This window comes from Meriones unguiculatus, chromosome 2 (genome assembly GCF_030254825.1).
Source record: "Meriones unguiculatus strain TT.TT164.6M chromosome 2, Bangor_MerUng_6.1, whole genome shotgun sequence".
Lineage (NCBI taxonomy): Eukaryota > Metazoa > Chordata > Mammalia > Rodentia > Muridae > Meriones > Meriones unguiculatus.
This window is the reverse complement of record NC_083350.1, coordinates 129,513,148-129,539,393: the sequence shown is the minus strand read 5'-3', so window position 1 is coordinate 129,539,393 and position 26,246 is coordinate 129,513,148.

Here is a 26,246-nt window from a genome sequence, read left to right as displayed (position 1 = left end):
ATGTTTACTCATGAGAGAAGGGCTTTCATCCCACTTGATTTCTAAGGTGATTTCTAAGTTATCACCTGGTAATTAAGTTTCAACTCATGAATTTTGGGAGATTCAGATATTAACCTATGGGATATCTCATTTAATCCTTACAAAGTCCTGGTAAGGGGAATAATGTTGCTCACAGTCTATAAAGATGGAACCTAAGTCTCACAGACATTAAATATCAGCTCATGGAGCTAAGATTTGAAACTATGTTGTATTCACCACATCATATTCTCTTACCAGGTTACATGGTGAATATATAAAATACACATTGTCTTTACTCACTGCTCTATGGCTGTGAAGAGACACCAGGACCGTGGCAACTGTTATAAAATAAAGCATTTAATTGAGGGTTGGCTTACAGAGATGTTTAGTTCGTTATCATCACGGTGGGAAGCATGGCGTTACCCACAGCGCTGGAGCAGTAGCTGAGAGTTACCTAGATCCACAAGCGGAGAAAGAGGACACTGGGCCAACCCCAGGGACACACTTCCTCCAACGAAGCCACATCTAATCTTCTAAACTTTTCAAACAATGAATAAGCATTCAAATATATACGCATGGTGACTGAGGTTGGTGACTAAGACTTCAAATATATGAGCCTAAGGGGGCCGCTCTTATTCAGACCACTGCACACACGTACATACATGCATGCCGCACGGAATCTAAGTTCTCAGTAAGCTTGCATGATCAGAAGGCAAACAAGTGGATATCCAACTTTGTTTTGATTTTAAAATACGACCAAAGCAAACTAGAGCATGTCTGGGCTTGACTTGAGAGCAAGGGTGTTGCCCTGCTCTTCTTTATAGGCCCTGCATAAGCATAGAGTTAGTGAGTGACAGATTAGACACTCATTCTCATAAAGCAGGATTTGCTTCTTAAATAGAGAATTTGGAATATGGCAGAGGACAGCAAGACGTCCTCTTATGTCTTATGTCAACTTGATTCAAGCAAAAGTGATGTGAAAGGAGGGAATTTCAACTGAAGAAAATGCTTTCATAAGATCCAGCTGTAGATAAGCTTGTGGGGTGTTTCCTTAATTAGTGATTGATGGGGGGAGGGGAAAGGCCCAGTCCAATGTGGGTGGCACCACCCCTAGACTGGCAATCCTGGGTTCTATAAGAAAGCAGGCTGAGGAAAGCATGGGGAGCAAGCTGGTAAGCAGCACCCCTCCATGGCCTCTGCATCAGCTCCTGCCTCCAGGTTCCTGCCCAGTTTGAGTTCCTGTCCTGACTTCCTTCAGTGATGAACTAGACGTGGAAGTGTGAGCCAAATAAACCCTTTCCTCCCCACCTTGTTTTGGTCATGGTGTTTCATCATAGCAATGGTAACCCTAACTAAGACAACACCGTCTTCTGGCCTCCATGGGAACTTACATACATACGGCATACACTCAAACAGACATCCACACTTAACTCATGAATGAAAATAAGCTTTTAAATGCCTGTATAATTACAACCGAGCAAAGACAATCTAATTGATAAAGAGCTCCTGCAACCTAGAAAAATAAAATAATGACTCCAATGGCAAAGTGGGTAAGAGCTAGTCTTCCCCATTAAGTTATGTGGTCAATAGGCATGTGTTTACAGCTTAATCTTATTTGCGGGTTCTTTTGGTGTTGTATTGTTTTTGTTTCATTTAAATCGCTTTTGCGAATTTCACATTCAAGAACATGCTGTTTTGTTCTGTGAGGCTTAAGCTGGCTGGAACTCCCAGTTCCCGGCCTCAGCTTCCCAAACACTAGGATGAGCTCCTCCTCCTCCTCCTCCTCCTCCTCCTCCTCCTCCTCCTCCTCCTCCTCCTCCTCCTCCTCCTCCTCCCCCCCCCCTCCTCCTCCTCCCCCCCCTCCTCCTCCTCCTCCCCCCCTCCTCCTCCTCCTCCTCTTCTCCCCCCCTCCTCCTCCTCCCCCCCCCTCCTCCTTCACACTGATTCAGAGATTCTCCACTCATCTGGGAGCCATTTTTTCCCCTGATCCCTAGGATGATTTTGGACCCAAGGATTTCCATTTCTAAGCAGTTCTAAGTTCTAGGTTCCAGTTGTTGCCAGTGTGGCTTGTCTGGGACACTAGACCCAGAGCAGCCCAGCTTTTAAGGCTCAGTTCCCTTTGGAGCAAATGCTCTTCCTCGCTTACTCTCTCTCCATGCCCTACCGGCACCTGCATCATAGCGTCTCCTTTAGGCTCAGGGTGGTAAGGGCCTAGTGTTTCACCATTCCTTGTAAAAGGAACTTTATTTGCCTGCTTCTGTTGTTGTCTCAGAGGATTACTGTCTCTGTCTGCTAACCTAGACTTAGGTCTGGAAGTGTCTAGCCTCCTTACACTCTAACCTAGGCCTGTAATGTTTTGCCTCAGAGACTTACTGCATAATAAGCTCACCCGTTCTTGTTCTTACTGAGCTCATAGCTGGCTGGTTCAACACAGCTGTGCTGACTCAAACTCCCCTCCCAGCTGACTTATTCAATCCAGCTTCTCTCCTAGCCCCTGAATTGCTTTGCTTGCCTTTAAACTAGTTCCAGCAATCTCTTCTAATATCCTGGCTCCTTTCTTCTTCACCTGAGTTCTCTCTCTGCAACCTGTCTCTCTATTACTGTCATGGTAAAACTGCACCCTCTCTCTTTCTGCATTGCCCATTAAGAAGCTTCTCTTTCCTCTCTCTTTTTGTGAGAGTTGGGCAAATCCTAGTCTGTCAAATCATTTTCTGATTTGTCTCTGTTGCGCCCAATTCACAAGACCCCCAAACGACTGCCAGCAGTCAAGTCTGTTGCAAAACACATGAAGACCTTTTTATTACAAGCTTGAGCTAGGGCCCACACCCTCATTACAGTGGTTGAAAGTAAAGCCCTGAGCTCTGGGTAGGAGAGTGAGTTATAGATCCCAGTCCCTCCCAGCATGCCCAAACCAGGGGAATTCCAGCCTGGCAAGGGTCTAATGGTTGAAACACAAAAGAAAATGTTGCATTTTAAACTGATTGGCTGTGGGAAGGCACCAAAACCATGAACGGTCTGGTTTCCGGGGCTGGTTTCCTAGCAACTGTATCTCTAGTGATCAGGGAAGAATGCAGTAAGGCTGGTTCCTCCCCACAGGTAGCTGGACATCTCTCCACATGTCTGGCCTTTGTTCAGGCTTGTGCTTTAAACTTTAACTCAATAACAACAACAACAACGACAAAAACTTACTTTTAAACTTTTAATTCTTTGGTCTCTCATCTCTATTTCTGCCACTCAATTAAATATCATTTTTTGCAAACTAACTAACTTCACTGTTTGGGATTAAAGGCATGTACTACCACCCCTGGTCTTAAGCTTTTCTTGATCCGAATTGCTCTATACCAGGCTGGCCTTGAACTCAGATCTACTTGTCTCTGTCTCCTGGATTAAAGGTGTATATGTATTTCAGCCAGATCACACAGACCTAGAAGATCTTTGGATGTTATCTCTTGCCAGAGCAGCCATTGTTCTGAATTAAAATTCCTCTATAATTCCTCACTGATTACCATAGCTCTGCTCCTATGTTTCATAAACAGTATCTTCACTAAAGTCTCTTGAACTGAATATAACACTGGTTTTCTGCTAAAATCTGGTTGATGTAGAGATTTAGTCAAAGTAAGTTATCAAAGATACAGACATATTCCATATGGGCAAGGGTGTTCTTTGCAACAGTAAAACTACTGGAAACAAGATACATGTTCAACAGTGGGGACTGATAAAACATGCAATTATGAATTACTAGCTAGATAGCTGGCAAATGTTTTCATGGTTCAGTGTTTAAAGGAGAATGAAATAGAAATCCCTATTTAGTAGGAGTACCCCTAACTTTGTAAGTAGGTATATACGTTGCATATGATTCAAGTTGAGGTAAAATTGGATAGAAAAGCTAACTGACAATGGATACCTGCTATGTGGTAGAGGAAGAGTTTATATTCAGGTATATTTTTCTTATTGAAAAATTTGAACTACTGATACATATCTAATTTAGATTTCCTTCTATATTTACAACTCATTTCTGTACATACTAAATAAGAAACATAAATATGCTTAAATATGGAATTCTAACCATGAAACTATGTCACAGCCTCCTTTTACACAACTTTTTTTTAAATATATAGATCTTACAAGTATTTACCAAGAGTCAGTTCTGGAAGAATTTGAAGCTTAGCGAGGCAGATAAGACGCATTGCAGAATATTCGAGAATACACAATTAAAACTACAGCACTAGAATTTGAATCTGGGCTAGGTCATAACTGATTAAGTGGTCTGCAATTATTATTATTATTTTTTTTTTGCAAGGGAGAAAGTGGACCTAAATTATAAAGCTGAATGAAGTAATCAGGGAACGCAGGGCCCTGCGGTAGAGCAAGTATGCGTTTACGGAGTCAAGGGTTAACATTAGCCTAACCTTGTAATGCTTGTCTAGTTCAGGACAGACTCACACATTGTTATCACCATGCCTGCATAATTATAAATTGTATCATGTTGGCTACATGTAGATAAATACTGAAAATCAAGAGCTGGTGGTTAAGACAGAGGTTGTATTATTCCTAGAGAGGAAATGAATATCCTTTACTTGGCTCTTAATTAGGTATTTCTCTAAAAAGGATTAGATGGCCTCTAAGGGCCTGCATCTCTGAAGACAGGGACTCTCTCTGGCTCCTCAGATAAGGGTGGGTAGGGAACTGGGGAAAAGAGGGGGGGAAGAGAAAAAAAAGAAGAATGAAGTTAGAAGGGGCAAGTCGGGGAGGGAAGGGAGGCATTGGGGGTGGGATTGGGAGAGATTGGATCTAAGAAAAATATTCATATAAAATAAAAATTTTAATCAAAAGAACTGAAAAGGTGGCCTAGAGATGCATTTATTTGTTGTGGAAGGCCTGTGGCAGCACATGTGGAGGTTAGAAGACAACTTTTTGGGGTTGGGGCTCCCCTTTCACCTCTACATCAATTCTGGGAATCAAATTCAGACCATCAGGCTTGTACAAAAGTGTGTTTCTCCTGTGAGTCATCTTGGTGGCCTGCTGCTTAAGAATTTCATTACTGGAAAGTTGATTACAATGTGGATATGAGATAAAGATGAAGTCATGAAGAACAATTATGTAGTAAAAACACAACGGTGGATTAATGGTGTGCCAAGTTGATATTGATTGAAGGATTTAAATCAAATTTGCATATATGATAAAATTAGAACGTCAGACTGAGGAGTGAGAACAACTGAGGTTTACTAGGAGACTTATATCCTGTGTGCGTGTTGGGGACTGAACGCGGGACATCACATTTGCTAGGTAAGAGATCTGCCACGTGGGTATGTCCCCAGCCCAAGATTTCTCGTTCCGACACGTCTTATTGCTGCATCCTGATAGTCTAGCTCTCTCCTTACTTTACTCTTAGTGGATGTACTGTTTGCACAAATAACATTTGATTCCTTTCTTTCCTGTTATTTTAGAATATCTGCTTGTTGCACTCTCATTGATCTTGCCACAGAGTATGCCTCTATGTCCTGTCTTGCCAGTAACGTATTATTGTCCTGTAGTGTAACCACTAAATTGGACGGTCTCTACACTACATAACCTTGTATGGTTGCCTGTTTGCAAAATCTCCAGCACAGAAACCCTCCAGCGTCTGTTTTCCTCACTCGTACTCTGAGACCACCTTTCTCGGCGATAGAATTATAGAGCTAATCTCAATGTCTACCAGAAATGGTGGTAAAAGATATTATGAGTATCCTGCTTCAAATTTCTTTTCCACTGGAAACTATAGAGAGCAAGGAAAATCTTCTATGAGTAATAATAGACTAAAAAAAATTTAATGAGCTTCTGCTGAGAAAGGAAAGACTTCCTGCCTATGAAGTAGGGGTGAAATGTAACAAGCTGGGGGCTCAGTCATTACTTACTGTAGGGTAACTGTGACTTGGTGTAATAGTTACTTTTGAGCTTTAGTGATAAAATACCCCGACAGAAGCAACTTAAGAAAGAGAGGGTTCCCTTTAGCCCACAGTTCTATAGCAGCAGGGTCCATCATGGCAGGGAAAGCACGGCGTGGCTAGAGGAGCAGGAGGTTGGGGGGTCACATATTCATCTACATCCTGGTTTCAAATTTCCCAGGGGAAACCGAGAATGGCACCTCTATTTAGTGAGTTCAGGATAAGACAGGAGCACAATGACCAGTTGTTTCTTTTGCTCTGTATAGAAACATACACCTGTCAGCTCCAGTTACAGAAGTTTTATATCACAATGTCCATTGTGCTAGCCACGGCTTTTGCTAGCCTGATGTAGTCTGCAGAAGTCCAGCATGCTGGGGTCACCACCTTTCCAACCATGGTGGCAGCCCCAAGGAGAGCTCAAAGGCCCTTTTTAAACCCAGAGAGGGGAATTCCTACTGTGGCTACGTAACTTTGACTGGGATTGGCTGGTGCCTGTCAAGGCTACGTGACTCTAGTCAGGACTTAGGTGCTATTCAAACTGGTAATTAAGCAACCTTATCTTCCCCAGGCCAGATGTCTTGGCTGTTTCTGACTGATTGCCCTATTTCTGTGGTTTTTCCTGTAACTCTTTGACCTGTTCTGTCTAGCAAGGAAATGAAGCCTGTCATGGAGTTGGTCAGGCTTATTTAGCCAGGCTCTCTCATTTGGCTGCTGTGTCTTTGTACCTGTGAAACTGGTTGGTTAGAAAATGTGGAAGGATTTGGATCTGTTTACTAGAGAAGCCCCGTAATATGGCAAGCTACACTTAACAGACGATTCCGTTGAGAGTTCTAAAGACAGGAATGTGGGGAGTAGTATAGGCCGTAAAGACTGTACTCAGGAAGTTTCTGATGGAATAACGACTCTACTGGAACTGCACTGGAGGCCATTCATTTACACTGTGATAAAGAAACCTTGTTCTCTGACTTGAAAATTGGAGCTAGAATAAATTCAAGAGTTATGGCTTTTTACTTTGCTGGAGGAAATTTCAAAACAGTATAACTTTCAGGCTGTTGCATTATTATTGTCTGATGCATTTATTTATTTAATCAGGCATATAGTGAGAAATGGGAGCAAAAAGAGAGGCATAAAGATGTGGAAAATGTAGTCTGGGGAGGAGAGACCTGGGAATGCAGTTCCAGACAGAGCAAACAGGAACGAAGTGGTGGTAGTTGTTGAAGACATTAGTACCATTAAAAAGATACTTCTCAGACCGGCAGTGGTGGCAGGTGCGTGTGATCCCAGCGTTCAGGGAGGCAGAGGCAGGCGGATCTCTGTGAATTTGAAGACAGCCTGGTCTACAGAGTGAGTTCCAGGACAGCCAAGGCTAGAGAAACCCTGTCTTGAAAGAAAAAAAAAAGATATTTCTCACTTTGTACTATAATAGAAGATGTGGCCTATAAAAAGTTCCAGGATATAAAAAAGGAAATCCATTTGAAAGATTTTTTTTTTTTTATTAAAAAAGAGGTGACGGGATTCTACCAAGAAAAATGTTTTCCTTGGTTCAGTGATATTGTCACTAGAAGACTAAGGCATGGCAAAACTGCCCCAAGAAAGGTGATTATGGATGGAGCTGGCCTCAGAACTCCTGCATGGTTCATGTGTTGCTTTCTTTGCAGGCATGCAGAACGCAAGAGTCATGGATCTTGGAGACTTGCACCCAGGTGCCAGAGAAAAGCCTCTGAGGGGAAGCATGGTCAGAATGTCTGTAGGGAGTTTACGAGTGAACTACACATAAAGCTCTGAAGGCAATGCCCAAGTGTCAATAAAGACTCCATGCCAGGCCATGAGGAAAGCTGGAAGCAAAAGCGAAGCCAGATTTACAGATCACTCGTCTGCTGCCGACAGCAGGACTGTGGTATGGATGATGCCACCGCAGGCCCCAGCTGCCAGATGTGGAACACCAGGACTTAAGGCTAGCCCTGCTTGGATTCAGTCTGGCATTGTCCAATCTTTCCATGCTGTTTCTCTATCCCTCCTTTTGGAATGGGAACACTTACCATGTGCCATTGTGTATTAGAAGTATACAACTTCGTTTTCTGTTTTAGAGGGGCTCTGTAGAGACTTTGGACTTCTGAACAATGTTGAGACCGTTACGATCAATGAGAGTGTAGAACTTAGGTTGAATGTATTTTGCATCCTGACACGTCCATGAGCTTTGGAAGCCAGAGGCCGAAGTTCATTATTTGAGTATGAAATGACCACAACAGACACCAGTCTTGAGTTCTTGGTTCCCATCTTTTGACACTATTTTGAAAGCTGTGGAGCCTTGAAGAGATGCAGGCTGGATGGCAGAGGGAGGTGAGGTAGGTCACTGGGAGCCAACCACTGAGGATTATACCCACTCAAGGTTCTGGCCTGGGCCTTCTGCTTACAGACAGCAGCTGACTCCCAGTCCTCCTGCCACAGATGGAACTGCTCCTTCTGGGATTTCTCAGCACATGATGGGCTGAGACTGCTCGGAAACAATTAAGCCTAATCAAACCTTAGCTTTTAAAGCAGTGATTCTCAACCGTCCCAACACCGTGACCCTTTAATACAGTTCCGCCTGTTGTGGGGACCCCCAACCATAAAATTATTTTCATTGCTACTTCATAACTGTGATTTTGCTCTGGTTAGGACTCACAATGTAAATATGCAGGATGTTTGCTATATGACCCCCGTGAAAGGGTCGTTTGACCCCCCCCAAAGGGGTTGCAACCCACAGATTGAGAACCGCTGTTTTATTTAGTCACAGTGATGCTAAATAACTAGTACAGTTTCTTGTACTCATTATATAATTTTACCTCCCAACTCCACTTATTCAACAGGTTATTTTTTTTCTTTAATGGGCCCTGACACCCTGACTTTTGAAAATTGCTTATATGTTTGAATTAATTCCACTTAATGCCATCACACAGCTGTGATTATCATGGCTTTGTAATGATTCTGAAGTTAGAAAATGTACTTGCTCTACTTGCTTTTTCTTTTTCCATAATGTTTTGGCTATTTTGGCTATTTACATTTTCCTGTGAACTTAGGTTAAGCTTAAGACTTGAATTACATTAAGTCTATAGGCCCATAAAAGAAGTATTTTGTCCTTTCCTTGTTTCTCTATTTTTATTATAGTATGGCTAAAATATATGATTTTGTAATTCTGTTGTTTACATTTTGCTGAATCACTTTGTTTTCTGATAAAAACAACAACACGTGGTTAATAATGTGCAAAAACATTTAAAAGTAAAATCTATAATCACTTAGGTGCATATATAAAAACACACTCTATATTATATGGTTATCTTTTAAATGATGTCACTTAAATCTTTGTAATTTTGTTCACTTGACATGCAAATTCATTCAAAAGACTTGTTTATAGTTTCACTACAATGCATTTTCAAAAATATATGTTTCTAACAAGTTATAAGTATTCTTTAAAGATTTATTTATTTATTTATATGGTATTCTGCCTACATGTGGCCCTGCACGAAGAAGAGGGCATCAGATCTCATTATAGATAGTTATGAGCCACCATGTGGTTGCTGGGAATTGAACCCAGAACCTTTGGAAGAACATCCAGTGCTCTTAACCTTTGAGCCATCTTTCCAGCCCTATAAATATTTTAGAACTGTGTACTTAGATTATTAACAGATAGCAAGTATATTCTCACAGTTACTTAGGCTTTTCTCAATTTAGTGATTTGAAGACATATTATATCCATTTAAAAGTTCTTCATAACACTGACTATTTTTCTTTTTATTATATTTTTATTAATGAAAACATTTTAAATTTATATATATTTTGATCATAGTCTTCCCCTCCAAGTCCTTCCAGATCCTCTCCCTTTCCCTCCCCATTCAACTTTAAGTTCTTTCTCAAAATGAAAAAGAACAAGCAAAAACCCAATACAACAACAAAATCTCCCAAACCACTAAAACAAAATAAAGCAAAAGCAAAAGCAAAAAACAAAACAAAACAAAACAAAAACCACTGAACTATAACCAAGTAAAAGCACACAAAAAGTTGTGGAGTTCCTTATATGTTGGTCAACTCCTCCTGAACATGAGGCCTGCCCTGGAGTGATTGATAGACCCAGTGTCACTCCATTAAAAAAAACAACAACAACAACAACAAAAAACTATTATGGGTTTCTGTTATAACAATTAACAATTGCTGTGAGTCTGCCATTCTTTGAAGAAGATAGTAAAATCTGTGTCCTTTCCCTTTTCTTCCTCTGTCCACCTCTTCACTACTGCTAACCATGAAGTCATCTAGGATTCTATATCTAGAAAATTAATTTTATAATGTTTATTAATAAATAATTAGTCATAATTATAACTCACTTTTTCTTTATTGTGATAATTAATACATGGAGAGTTCTTGGCACGGTTCCCAGCACACACTAATTACTCGATAGTATTTACAAGGATGACGGTGAGGGCTATCAGCACCCAGGGACTATCTCTCCACAGGCTTTATTTTGGTGAACTTATTACTACCTCTCACTAAGTCTGCTATCTGGATGATTTATGATTCTTAGTCATGGCTTCTAGGTCCCCTGGTTTATTTTCAAATTCTGCTACAGGTCACCATCTAAATGTTCTGCTCAAACACCAAGCTTACCACATGTAGATGAAGCTGACTCCTAACTTCCTAATTTCTGTTGATAAAAATAAGTGTTCTCCTCGTTTCTGCCCTGAGAGCCTTCCAGATAGCGATGCTCCTCCTGTCTTCTTGACTTCGTCCTTCAGTCTCTGTGAGCCCAGGACTAGTGTACGGGTGCTTGCTTGGTGGTTGCCTTCTGCCCTCTCCTGTTGTACCTGTAATTCACTGCTGAATCCTGAGAGAACTTAAAAGAGCCATTTCTATTCACCTTCCTCTTCAGTTTTTTTTTTTTTTTCCAAAGCCTTCCACCCCGAGTTTTCTAGACAATCAATGCCCGTGACACTCCATGAATGCTCAGGGATTCCTTTCTGAAATCCTCCAATGCTTTCTGGACTCTGGCTTTATCTTTAATATTCCTCTGAGCATAAAACTTTCTGAAATCCTCTCTGCCTATCAAACTCCTGCATCAGCGTCCAGGATCTCCTTTAAAAGGTCCCTGTCCTCATAGCCTCGAACCTGTCATCCCAGCATTTAAGAGGTGGTGTGGTGGTCTAGATGAGAATGGACTCCATAGGCTCATATGTTTGACTGATTGGTCCTCAGTTGGTGGAACTGTTTGGAAAGGATTAGGAGGTGTGGATTTGCTGGAAGAGGAGTGTCACTGGGGATGGGCTTTGAGGTTTCATAATTCATCCTAGTTGACTATCTGCCTCCAGCTTTCAGATAAAATGTTAACTCTCAGCTGCTGCTCCAGCACCATGCCTGCCTGCCTGTTGCCCTGTTCCCAGCCATGATGGCCACAGACTCACCCCTTGAAACTGTAAGCAAGCCTTTAAATTATATGCTTTATTCTATAAGTTGCCATGATCATAGTGTTTCTTCACAACAATAGAAAAGTAACTGAGGCAAAACATTTAGGCAAGAGATTGCTTTCAGTTCAAGGCCAGCCTGAGCTACAGAGTAAATGGAGACCCTGTCTCAACACACGAACAAGCAAACCAGCAAACACAACTCAGTGATAAATCTTTGATTAACATGACCTGAATGGAGTACCCCTTCTGTTAGGTTTCTATAATATTGCATACATCTCTTACAATGACAATTTTTTTGCTTTAGATTATAGATTTTTTAGAATTTCTTAATTTTTCACAAGATTGTAAAATACTTGTTTGTCCTGTTTGTTCAATTGTAGCACAACACATTTCACAGCATTGCTCTCCATAGATATTTGTGAAATTTTAAAAAGACTACAGAATTAAAGACAAAGTGGTTTGTCTTTTAAGCGGAGGTGCTGTGAAATCCGCTATCTGTGTGACTAAGAGTGAAGTTACCTTGGTACACCGTAAGTGAAGGAAATGCAAACATGACTCCAAACCCTATGAATATTAGCAGGAATCCTAACACAAAACTTTCTTAAGGTCTCACTGTATAAACCAGGCTGGCCTGGAACTTACTGTATAGACCAGACTGGCCTTGAACTCACAGAGATTCATCTCTCTCTCCCTCTGAAGTGCTATGATTAAAGGTGGTCATTTTTTCACATGAAATTTGCATAATTATTTTGGTACCAAAATCATATTCAACAAAATGTGAACAAACAAATGAAATTGCCTCAAACTAAAAAAGAAGAAGAAGAAGAAAAGAAAAAGAAAAAAAAGGAAGGAAGGAATTAATAGAGTGAGAAGATAATCCATGAAATGTGAGACACTATTTTATAGCTATTTAACTTAAAAGGTGATTATGCACAAAATCTATGTGGAACTTAATGACTCAGCAACTCAAAACCAAATGGCCAGACTAGAAATAGCCAAAATATTCAATAAGCCTTTCTCAATTTGCCATGTACAAAGAAGTAGCTATTTGACATGGGCTACCTAAGCATTAGAGGATGTTCTTAAATACTAACTTTTAAAAGGGGCAAAGGATGAAAAATTGACCTCAGAGTAAGGAAAATAGTTTTGAGACACTTATCATTTTCAAGGTTTGTATTAGTATAGGAAAAAAAAAAGTGATAAAGTCATTTGCTCTAGGAAGAGTATCCACTGGAGATTAGACAAGGAATATGCCAATGCCTGTAATCCTAGCTGAGGCAACAGGATGCTAAATTCATAGTCTGCCTGAGTTATATAGCATGACCCTACCTTAGAAAGAAAATAAAGAAATTAATACATTGGGGCATAATTTGTGATTGGAAACATGTATACTTCAATAGCTTGTAGAGGAATTTTCAGATCGTGGCTGCTCTGGCAAGAGATCACGTCCAAAAACATTCTAGGTCTGAGATATCAGACTGGAATACAGACACACCTTTAATCCCAGCAGGCAGAGGCAAGCAAAACTCTTGAGTTCAAGCCCAGCCTGGTATAGAGCAAGTTTCAGGTAAAGAAAAACTTAGGTCCAGGCATTGTGAAACACACCTTTAATCCCAGCACTCAGGACACAGAGGCATGCAGATCTCCGAGTTCTAGTCAGTGCTGTTCAGGCAGTTCAGTTGAGTCATTGAGTCGAGAGGTGTGCAGTGGAGTTGAGTTCATGGAAGTTTAGCAGACAAAGCTTAAAGAGAAAACAAGCTAGACACAGATAAAGACAGAATGAGCCAGAGAGTGAGAAGGAGCCAGAAGATTAGAACCGATTGCTAGAGTTAGTTAGTTTGAGGCCAAGCAGAGCAATTCAGTGGGAAACTGAGTTTGAGCCAGAACAGCTGATTTGAGCCAGCCAGCCAGAGTTCAGAAAGAACTGGAAAGGGTGAGCTTACTCAGCAGTAAGTCTCAGAGGCTGAAAACATTCTAGACCTGAATTAGATTGTATGGAGGCTAGAAGCTTCAAGAACTAGGCCTAGGTTCACAGGCAGAAGCTGTAAGCCTCCTAGACAACAATTACAATAGGCGAATTAAATTTACTTTAACAATAGCTTTTTTAATGGTTTAAACAAAAATTATATATATATATATATATTGCACAAAATAAAAGATAGCAATTGAAATGCTTTCTTGGATATAGTTTGACAAAAAGAAATCATGTGTATACTGTGTATCCAGCCAACATAAAGACTATTATTATTATTATTATCCCCAAACATGCCCTTTGGTTGGCAATCCCTTCTCTGCCCCTCACCAAAGGCATTCTGCTTTTTTGTACCTATGGACTAATTTTTCTTTAAAATTTTTTTACATAGGATTATAAATATTTACCCCCTTATGCTGTGCTTATGTAATTTAAAAGACTTTTGAAATATGTATAGATTAATGGGCATGTATAAGTAGGTAAATACTTATGATTAATGAGTACTTCAAATAAAGTTGTGTTTAGTGGTTCCACTAGAATCTATTTATACCTCATCCTGTTGCTAGACACTGGCACGACATTTTGCCTGCCATGAATAAAGCCGCTGTGAGCATAGTCAAGTCTCTGTGTGGATGTCTGTTTTCATTTCTCTTGGGCAAATTCCCAGGAACAGAACTGCTAGGCTATATGTGTGTAACTTCCAAAATGGCATCCAAGGTGGGCCGCACCGTTTTACGATCCCTCCAGCAGCACATGAAAGTATTTACTGTTCCATATTCTTACATATCTTTGGTATGGCCAATTTTTAAAACTACCCATTCTAGTTGGTATAAGATGATATTTCCTTAATTTGTTTTATTATCCTAATTACTAACGATGTTCAGACTCTTATACAATTATTGACCATTTCTATATCAGCTTATAAGTAGTGTTCAAATACTTAGTTCATTTTAGTTGGTTCATCCTCCTTCTTATTGAACTCTAAAAGTCTGAGCTACCAGGTTTTTAGAAGACTTACGTACTGTGAATATCTTCTCCAAGCCTGTGGTTTGCCTTTTCATCTTAATAAAAGTGATGTTAAAATGATAGAGGTTTTTAGCTATAGTGGTATCTAATTTCTCAATTTATTTATTTTTGTTTTTGTTTTTGTTTTGAGACAGGGTTTCTCTGCCTAGTCCTGCCTGTCCTGGAATTCACTGTGTAGACCAGCCTGGCCTCAAACTCAAGAGATCCTGCAGCCTCTACCTCCCAAGGAATTAAGAGCATGTACCACCACCACCACCTGGCTTAATTTCTCAATTAAAAAAAAAAAAAGGAGGTGGGGGACCAGGGCTTTAAATACTCTAGCTTTAAGGAAACTCAAGCCACAAGGCTCAGCTTTGATTTTAGCTTGTCTGCTGCTTACATACTTGACATCTGTAGGGTGGATTTAGCATCCAGGCAAATCTTATCGAAGTCCAGCAGTGGGATAGCTGGACTCCCAGTTATGTTAACAGCTATCATTTAGAGGTGTGTGCTATGTAAAAGACAGTGTGCTCAATGTTTTATATATAGTAGTTCATATGGAAAGCATTGCTGAAGATGAAACTCTGCTAAGAGAGTAAAGGCACCTACATGCCATCAGGGACAAACTAGAACTTGGCTTCACAGTCCTTTGCCAGGGCTGGAGAGATGGCTCAGTGGTTAAGAGCATTGGATGCTCTTCCAGAGGTCCTGAGTTCAATTGCCAGTCAACCACATGGTGGCTCACAACCATCTATGTGATTTAATGTCCCCTTCTGGCCTGCAGGGGTATATGCAGATAGAGCACTCTTATGCATGTTAACTAATTAATTTCCTTTGCTGTTTAGAACAAGTGCAGTGGTCTTAGAAATAGTCACATTCTTCAAAGTGGTGGGGATGTTTTCCTATGCTGTTCTCTAAGAACACTGCGTTTTGGTTTTGTGTTTGGACGTGTTGTGCATTGGAGCTCCTATGTGGTGTGCGTGTGTGTGTGTGTGATATGATGTGATGTGAAAGAATATTGAAAGAAATTAGGCTCTGCATATCTAGTTATCCCTGCATAATTTGTCAAAAAGACTATCCTTTCCCTACTGAATTGCCTTGGCAATTTTCTGAAGAATCAATCTTTAATCTGTTCCATTGACCTTTGTTTCTGTGCATCTGCCTATACCACACGGGATTGGCTGTGTTAGCTTCTGGCAGTATCTTCGATTGAGGTAGTATAAGGCATCTGTCTTAGGCTGGGTTTCTATTGATGTGAAGAGACTCCAAGACCACGGCAACTCTTATAAACGAAAACATTTAATTGGGGCTGGCTTCCAGTTCAGAGGTTTGGTTCGTTATCCTCATCATGGTGGCGTGCACGCAGGCATAGTTGCTGGAGGAGCAGAGAGAGTTCGTCGCTTGATCCACAGGCAGCAGCAAGCAACAGAACCTCTAGGCTTATCTTGAGTTTAGGAGACCTCCCAGCCGGCACTCAAGTAACTCACTTCCTTCAACAAAGCTGCACCTACTCCAGCAAGGCCACACCTCCAAATGGTGCCACGCCCTGTGAGCCTGCGGGAGCCATTTCCTTCTAAGACACTACAGCATCTAGTTTGGTGGGTGATTATTTACTTTTATGTTGACTCCAATAATCACCACGACCACGACCAAGGCCACTTATAGAAGGAGGGGTTGATTTTGGCCTGTGGTTCCGGAGGGTTAGAGTCCATGATGGTAAAGCAAGGGCATGGCATCTGGAGCAGCTGAGGGCTGCTTGAACTGCAAGCAAGAAGCAGAGAGAGCTGACTAGAAACAGCTGGGGTCTTTTGTCTGCTGCGTTTTCTTTTGTTTGTTTCTTTTTTTTTTTTTTTTTTTTCTGAAGACGCGGTCTGCCTAGGTAGTCTTGGCTGGTCTGGAACTCGCCAGACCAGTGGTTCTCAACCTTCCTAATGCTGTGACCCTTTAATACCTCATGTGGTGACCCTCAACCATAAAATTATTTTGTTACTGCTTCATTACTGTAATTTTGCTAAGAATCATACTGTAAACATGTGCGTTTTCCGATGGTTCCCCAGTAGTTCAGCCCTTGCTCGAGCCTTACAGGTTGAGAACCACTGCGCTAGCTAGACCAGGCTGACCTCAAACTCTGAAATCTGACTGCCTCTGCCTCCTGAATGCTGGGATTAAATGGATGTGACGCAGCGCCAGGCTGGCACGAGTCTTTGGAAACCTCAAAGCCCACTCCCAAGTAGCATAGGACATCCTCCTAATCCTCCCCTAAGAGCCACGGACTAGGGACTGAGTATTCAAATGCCCAAGACTTCTGAAGACATCCGAACCACCACAGGGTTCACCTCCCACCTCAGCACTAATTTGAGTACTGTAAGACTTTGAGTTTCCATGTAAAATTTAGGTGCAGATCATAAACACTCATTTTAAAAAACCTGTTGTGGTTTTGATTAGGACTGAATTGACCTTAAAGGCCCGCTTGGGAAGGATAGACATTTTAATAATATGAATGGCTTCCAATTTGTGAACACGATGAAACTCTTGTTTTAGTTAGCTCTTCATTCTCTCAGAAATACCTCACTGTTTTCTTTTTTAAGCTATTCTCCAGTATGCATGTGTGTATGTGCGTTTGTGTTTGTGTGTGTAGCTATGTCTCAGAATATAAGTGGGAGTCAGAGGGCAACTTGCCTGAATTGTTTATCTACTTCCACCGTGTTGTTCCTGAGTATTGAAATGTTAAATGTACATACATTATACATAATTTGTAAAATCTGTCCTTGTGTTTTCTAATTATATTATAAATGATATTTTAAAATTATAATTGACACTACATTTAATTTATAAAAGCAGCTCATTGCTTATATGGAGAAAAAAATTTTAATTGACCCTCTTTTCTTTGGCCTTTCTGTATTTTACTTAGTTCTTGCAATGTTTTGTTTTGTTTGTTTGTTTTTTGTTTTTTGTTTTTTTGACCTTGTGGGTTCTTGATGATTTGCCACATACAAAATCATATTATTCCTTTTTAAAATTAATTTTCTTCGTACCAGGCAATGGGATTCACTGTGCCTTTTACGTACACCTGCATACACTGTGCTCTAATTTGTCCCCTATTTCTTTCCTTATTACCCGATGTTTTCATATATTCTCTCTGCTTTAAAGCACTAACTAGGATTTTCACTCCTCACGAGCACAGTGTGTGTGCAGCCTATGGCATTCATCCTTTATTTCCATGTTTTTCTAGTGTGGCTTTCTGCAGTCAAGTAGGTGGAGAGCTAAACACCAAATTTCCCAGACTTTTGTGTGTGTGTGTGTGTGTGTGTGGCCAGGGTTCTACATTTGATTGGTTATCACCAGTTAGATGCACCTACACATGTCTAGTATGCTGCTGGTCCTCATTCCCCTTTTAGCTGTCTACTGAAGGCAGGTGCAGCTGTAGGCCTGTGGCGGTCTCTGTAACACGGACTTCTGAGTTTCCTGGAGAGGAAGCAGGCCTGCACTTCCTATCTTACAGCTACAGCACTTTGCTGGCTTTTCTTTAAACTTACATAGTTCTAAGAGAAGGTTCTTGATTCCCTTCCTTCCTAACTATAGCAGAGGAGACAGTTCCCCGGAGAGAAGTGGTGTCCAATGAGTCAATCCTGGATCTCAGCCTATCTCACCCACTCTCCTGGCATTTCTGGTGATTTTTGTAATGACTTAATCCTTTTTTTTTTTTTTTTTTAAGGCATGGTCTTATTATGTAGTCCTGGCTGGGCTAGAATTCTTTATGTAAACCATGGTGGCCTCAAACTCTCAGAGTGCTGGGATTAAAGGTGTATGCCACCATGCCTGGCTAATTCTTGATATGAAATCTGTTTTAAGAAGTTGAAATTCTATTTCCATTATTGAACTCTGACTAAAACAAGTGATCAGGACAGATATTCAACAAAAGTCTGGGTAGCAAATTATCAGCAGAGATAAAGACAAATGGTCAAAAATAATAGGGGAGACAGGTTAACCAGGGTCTCCAAGAGAAGCCAGAGCACTATCCCAGTTACCATGGTACCAGAATACCCAGCTCACAACGGGCTTCCTGTTGAGGTGGGAACCTTCATCATGCAGCTCTTTAGGTCCCCCTTACTTCCTGCACCCCAGAACAAGCTTAGCCTCACAGAACAGAACAAAATAATCTCTGTTGTGCTCTGAGACCCAGAAAGATTGTGTCTACACTCAAGATGAACCTACCTTAGCAATGACAATTAGAGGGATACAGGGACTTGAAAGTACTTTCCACCTTAAGCAAATTATTTGAAGACAAGCAGATAAGCAAAGGACAAAGCTGCCTTATGATATCCATATATTTATATAGATTATGTATTCAATAACTCAGGACTTATAGGATTTTAAATGTCTTTTCCTTATGAAGAACCCTAGGTAGCTAGGCAAGAAATCCCTTTGTAGATTATTAGCCCCTACCAAGGTTACTCACTGACAGGGTTCTAGATCCTGCATCGGTTCTTTGAATGATGAGAGGTTTATTATTTAAGCAGTCAGCGAGCCCATTCCTCAAGTCATCAGAAAATATTTGATGTCCAATAGAAAAATACTTCTCCATAATTTTTCTGCCTGAGCACAAGCGCTTAGTCTCTTGCTACTCATTTTAAAGTATGTCTGGCATCTCACAAGAACACCTCAGTTTTCCCGTAGGAAATTACCTCACTTCTATCATATGGGGTTTTCATTGGAGAAGACCTGTGGGGGTGTCTCTCACTGGGAACCCACAGAAAACCAGGCACGTGGCCTAGGCTTGGCTAGCTGTTCCCTGTATTAGTCATTGTTCTGTTCCCAGCATGGGCAAGCAGCTGGAGGGAGGAACAGTTTATTTTGGCTCACAGTTTTAGGGGTACCATTCATTATGGCAGGGGAAGTAGGATGACGTTTATGTGGCTAAGACCTCTCACATCTCAGCGGATCAGGATTCAGAGAGAAGGGCAGTGCTGCTGTTCAGCTTGCTTCCTTTTGTCTCTTTATTTATTTTTAATTGGGTCAGGACTTCATCCATGGGAGGGTGTGGCCCCTGTTTTAAAACATGTCTTCTCTCCCGAAGTTAATTTTCTTTCAAAACAAGATAGCAAACATACCCTAAGCCCTGTCTCATTAAAGTCCCACACACTTCTCAAACTGCAGTTAACAATGACTGCATTCAAACTGAGATTAGACAGCTATGCTCTGAAATAAACAGTAACCAAGGTAGCACAAGTTGAATTGGAAGGTACAGCAATTGTCTCAACGAGAATGGGCAGGACCTCTGTGTTGAGGAAAGAGACCTCCAATTAACCCTTCAATTTATACCGCATTTTCTCAAGAGTGAGTTCCAAGATTAAAAATATCAACAAATGTATATGATGAATCTTATTCGTTACCATGGGTAGAATTCACTTTAGCTGAATGAAAGTATACCAACTAGAAGGAAGCCATAATGCCAAGTGACTCTTCAAGCTTGAGGTTAGAGTCAATCTGTTCTCCTTTCCTAGTTAGTAAAACATCTTGTTCTTATGCCATCTTAATGTAATAGCAGTTTATGCTTGGGAATTTATATTGCTAATTTCATAGGCATTTTTGAAATTCTATGTTTCTGACAGTTATGAATCTCTTCTTCTGTGTCACTGAGTCAAATGTCACGGCCAAGTGGAAGAGAGGAGAGGAGAGGAAAGGAGAGGACTGGAGAGGAGAGGAGAGAAGAGGAGGGGACTGGAGAGGACAGGAGAGAAGAGGAGAGGACTGGAGAGGAGAGGAGAGAAGAGGAGAGGACTGGAGAGGAGAGGGGAGGGGAGGGGAAGGGAAAGGAAGGGAACATATTCCAGTGCTGTCCATGTGCTACTGTTATGCCCAAGTCTTGAGGACCCCAAAGACCACCAAGGAGCCAATTCCAATGCTCACCCTTACACAGCATTTTTAGAGTGTAGAGCCCCAAGCTGGGGGGAGAGGGGGAGGTTTTTATTGGCTATCACGCAGTTTGGGAAATTCCAGCTTAGCAGTTACTCAATTGGGTGACATTCAGCAAGGGCAAGGTTGTTACAAAGTGATTGTAGCTAACTACCATTGAGCAAGCTATCTAGAGACCTAAGGAATGTTAGGTATTTCTGTGCCATGAAAGTTCTACTCTCATGTTGGTGGGCTGTCCAGCACAGGTGTCCCACCCTGAGATAAGATACCTTCCCATTTTTTAAAAATTTATTTTTATTTGGTATACAATGTTCTGCCTGCATGTCGATGTACAAGAGGGCACCAGATCTCATATATGTACAGGATCTCACTACACAGCCTCACTACGTAGATAAAGCTGGCTTTTGGACTCACAGAAATCCATTTGCTTCTGCTTCCGGAGTGCTGGGATTATAAGTGTGCAGTGCCATGCCTGGTACACATTATCTCTTTTTAACTCTATGGGACACATTCCACATCCTAAATTACATCTCAAATGCAGGCACTTCCCTTTTCCTCGACGGTTGCCACTCTGGTCTACGAAGCTCTCAACTCTTGCCAGGATTGTTGCAATAACCTCTTCTGGTTTGTCTGCATGCTTCCATCATGCCTACTCTCTCCAGCTTATTCTCAGTGGAACTGCCATGGTGATATCTTGAAAATGTGTTTTGACATGTGGCCGTTCTTCTCTCTCCCTATAACCCTCACCATAGCCCCCAACCCACACAGATCTTGTCCAGCGTCTTCACAGTAACTGGAAGATTGTTCTTACCACAGAGGCTTTTCGGAGGGTCTTGCGGATTTCTCTTCTGGCTAGCTTTTACACACCTTTGACATTCAGTGTTCTTAAAATGGCACTGAAACCCAAGCTAAACGATTGCTTCTCCTTAAACTCTTCCATACCCAGCTTTAGGCTTCATTTGCTTTTTGGCCAAACACGCGGCATCGTTGAACTGTGGTATTTCCAGTGAGAAAATCCACATCTCTTTGCCCAGACACTGATATTAATTTGGATTGTTCCCTTTGCTCGTAGGCAGTTGGTGTTTTCAAACTATGTAAGGACAGACCCAAAATGATCTTGTTTCATAGAATTTGATTATTTTTGTTCAAAGAAATTTGCATCAATCTCTCTAATTGCCCAGTTTTGCTACTGTGGCAACTCTTTTGCTTGTTCCTACTGTTTTTGAGTCATTACATTTCCCACCAAATCCTTCTTTACTTTTCAACTGATATGTATCATAAAAGTTTTTATTGCATTTTTAGCCGAGTCTATTTTGATGTGCATTTTAATATTTTTCCTAATATGACTAATTGTAGGAAGAAAAGAAATATTGCTTTCAGAAGACCTGAGCACTATCTCATCTGCTCCTTTTTTGGGCTTAGAGATGAAAATTAAACTCAATTTCTCAATTTTATCATGTCTATGGGATGTTGATAACTCACAATTGTTATTCAACAACATGATTTTAAAGTTCTGCGAGATTATGGAAGTTCTAAAATGTACCATTGCTAGAAAGCAAACTACTCAGAGACTCAAAATTGAATCATGACCAGACTAACTTTTCTTATTCTGTCAGTGTGTGTGTGTATGCGTGTGTGCGCAGGTATACACAGATGTGTGTGCTGGTGCCCATGTTTGTGTGTGTGAAAGCCAGAGTACAACCTTGGGTGTCATTCTACTGATATTCTTTTCTTTTTCTTTCTTTCATTTTTTCTTTTCTTTTTCTTCCTTCCTTTTTTTTTTCTTTTTTTCTTTTTTCTTTTTTTTGGAAAGAAGGTTTCTCACTGGTCTGGAACTCTCTGAATAGGCTAGTCTGGCTGAGCAGGGAACTCCAAGGAAAATAAACATGCACCACCATGTCCGTCTTTTGTTTTTTCAGATGGGTTCTGCTCAGCAAACCTTATGCAGAGAAGTCACACTTTTTACCCAGTAAGTTATCACTCATGCCCTGTGTCCTTTTTCTTTAGAGTAAATCTTCACTGTACTGAGGGTTGGTGTGTGAGCATATCTGGATTTTAGTCTCAATAATTAATTACTTGACATTAGACAAATAATGTATTCTGACAGGCTTTGTTTTCTAAGCCTAAAAATGATAGGATTTACTGACATTAAGATGCCCTTTAGCTCTTAGACTTTAAAAGAAATCTGCTGTGATTCACACAAAAATATTATGCCCCTTATTACACACTTCTTCTGGCTTTTAAATTAGGTGAAATATTTGTGTTGCATTTCAAATAGGAGAGGTGCCATCCCTAAGAGAGAGTGTAGTCCCAAGGGAGTTCTAAACTCAATCCCCACAGACACCAACACGGTTTAGCTCAAGCAACGCCAGCAACCTCCAGCTAAAACTAGAACAAACTTCCAGCTTCCTGAATATTAATTTTGTAGCTCAGCTCTCTACCCCAAGACTGAGGTAAATAACAAAAACGAATCTCCTTAAAATGACCATCGTTAATCCATGGAATTTAAAATAGGCAGGTGATAGTGATCATTTTCTTCCTTAGGGGAAAAATGTTTCATTTGAACTTTTATGCAGAAAGAATCAAAATGCTAAGAAGAATAGTTAAGTGGTGACTGATGGAAAAGAATGGCAGGTTGACACAGCAAAATCATTTTTGTGCAGCTTTTTTTTTTTTTAGTGAAAACATAATTAAATATACAAGACAATTAAAATATATATGTTAGTCAGAACCCTACTACTTTAAGTCAATGATTAAATGTTTTTAAACTTTATTTTTGTCTTTATTATTATTTGTAGTAGTATATGTATGTGGGTGTTGGGTATGTCATGGTACCCATGTGGAGGACAGAGGACAACTTCATGGAATTGGCTTTCTCCTACCTTTACATGGGTTGTTGGGTTAAACTCAAGGCTTGCACAGTGAACAATCAGCTTAGGGGCTGACAGCCCAAGAGTGGTTTTGGGTTTTGGTCTTCATTTGCTTCCCAGAGGACAGATAACACACTTCCTAAGCTTTGGTTTTCCTGTATCTAAAACTATCGTATTAGTATTTTCCTCAGAGTGGATGTAAAGATGAAATGACATAATAACTGATTTTTGTAAACTATGAGACAGTGTAAAGTTACTGCAATGAGTTGTAGAACTGGAAACAGCAGTCAAATCTGATGATGAGACCTGCAACCACTGTGCTTTATAGTGAAACCTTCTCTGCGACTTTTTGCATATGACTGAGGCAATTCACTCACGTAGTTACAGTAGGATATAAATACCAGTGGTGACATATGCGTGCTGTGGACTTGAATCCCGTGACTGCTCCTCACCTGTTTGAGCTATATATAGAAAAGCAAGACAGATGCTCTCATGACAAAACTTTCTTGGCAAATTCTCACACTAACACAAGCTAAGAATTTTGTCTAACATTTCTTAATACCATGTTGTTTTTCCAGCATGTTTATTCTGGCTTCTTCCTTAGAAGTGATAGCATTTAAATAGAACTTGAGCAATTAAAAGGAGAAATAAACACCAGGAATTTTGTAGATTAAAAACTAGCAAAAGCATCCTTGAGGCACTTCACCGGGAGTTCTGACGATAACATCGATCTGGTATCTTGCTGCTTTTTTGATCTTGTGGAAAGCGGGTGATTGCGCTTTTATGCTTCTGTGCTTTTTTTCCCCTCCCGTTGCTACATGCAGCAACAAGATCAAGAGACACGGCAATTGCAAAAGCCTTTGTCTTCCTCCTCACCTCCTAACAGATTCCTTCCTCTACAGTGCGGGTTAGAAGTGTGGGACACCAGGCTTTCACTTGACCTGCGAAGGTATTGGGGGAACTTTGAAATGCTGGGAGAGCTATTCTAACGAGGCTACACATCTCAGCTTCCGGCAGAGCCTCATAAGACTTGCTCCGCGCAACATCCGCTCAAGAGACCTTAGCAATCAGGGAATAAGCTGATTTCCAAAGGCCCCCTTAAATATACAAAGAGCCCACTTCCCTGCCCATTCCCTCTAGCCTTACTAACACAACCTCACTATCACCACCTCTGCTAATGCCCTTCTGGCCCTGTATCTATGGCCTCATCATTTCCTCTTTCTGAGTCTTCCTCTTTCTAAGTCTTCTTCTGTCTCAGTATTGCTGGGGACCACGTAAGCACCCCACCGCTATTCCCTTCCCATTCAAACCAATCTAAATCTAACTCAGCTGCCACCTGTCTGCTTGTAGGCCTCCCCCATACCTTGCTTTACTAGGTTTTCTTTGGCACCAACCACTTTTGTATAGATAATGTGCCATCCAGCTCATCCCTCTTCTTGCCACCCTGGGCATTCTTTCAGGAATCAGAACTCAAAGAGTGGGGCTGAGAGGTTTTGTTGGTGGTGACTAAAAAAAAAAAAAAGTACACACACACACACATATATATATTTGTACATATGTGTGCGTACATCAATTAATCTATCTCACCAGGTCTCAGAAAAAAACCTAAAGAAATTTCAGATCAGCTTGATTTCTTTCAGGAAAATGTGTTGTTGTTCTTGAATTGAAGAGGTCTAAATTGTTAGATGGTTGCTAACGTAGAGATTTGTGCCCTTCTCCAGGAACAATGTCGCTTCTACACCAACAAATGGGACCTGCAGTCTTAGGGACCTGGCTAAAAAAATTCAGTTAGAGAGTTCCTTTGCTGGCTAGACTCTCGGCTCCTCCCATCCTTGCTCTTCCCATGCTGGCTCTGCCCCCAGGCTCTCCTTTCCTCCTTACTATCCTCACTCTCAGTTTACCCCATCCTTTAAACGTTTACATAAATTCCTCTTGGGTTGAATCACTGCCATCATTTAGTCCAGCAGACAGGATGAAGTAAAAGCAATGCTTCTCTCAGAGCCAGTCATTCCGGGCCCACATGATGTATTTTCTTCCACCCAGACAGAAAACAACGCTCCCTGGACCCCAACCCATGAGCGTCTATAATAAAATCCCCGCCAAAACCGGGGCCATAAAACAAGCTCCAGGGCATCAAGAAACGTGCTGCCTATGGAATTCTGGGAAGCGGCTAAACCCCAGCACACGCCCTGGAGCCTGGAGGCGTGGTTACTTTGTACTAATTTGCTCGCCAGGTAATTATTCCGACCCTGTTGAAAGTGGGCACTCACTCCCAGGAGAAGGTATGAATATATTCACAGTAGTTCTGCCCTTATGATCTCCTCCCACCTCCCACCACTCCAACCATCCTGAACTACCCGTTAGCATATGAGGAATTAAATATCAGCATAGACTTTGGTGGGAACAGGCCATTTTCAAACCATAGCAGTTACGTATGAAAAAAATCCAAGCTTCAGTTTGCTACAGAAAAGCTCTCGGTGTTGGGAGAACAGCAAGCCAATGTCGTTCTTTCTTCCTTCTTTTTTTTTCCTTCCATTAACACATTTATAAATCTTCAGAATCTGCAAAAATTCCACCAATATATAGTTGTCACATGATTTGTTATTCCATTCTGAAGCACATACTCAAATTTTGAAAATGGATCCTTAAAAAAATAAGCAATGCTTATAACGACATTATGAGCAGTTAGCAAATGTAGACACGATCAAAATGCCGGTCAGTGGATGAATAGATCAATAAAATGTGGCATGCCCATAGAATAAAATATTATGATTATAATATTCATATATATAAATACCACATTACAAATCAAGGATTTGTTGTGACGTGGATAGATCTTGAAAACATTATGTCCAGTGAAGGGAACCAGATATGACCCCATGTAACTTTTGTTTCTACTCATACGGAATAACCAGAAGAGCCTTATCCACAGAGGTGAGAAACTGATAATGGTTGCCTGCAGCGAGGGCAGGAAGGACGTGGGAAGTGTTAAAAATACTGTGAGTTTCGGAAATGCCATTTGTATACTTTAAAATGCTAGTTTTATCCTTGTGAATTTCATTTCAGAAAACAAACAAACCAACCTAAATCTAATGATCTGGAAAAAACA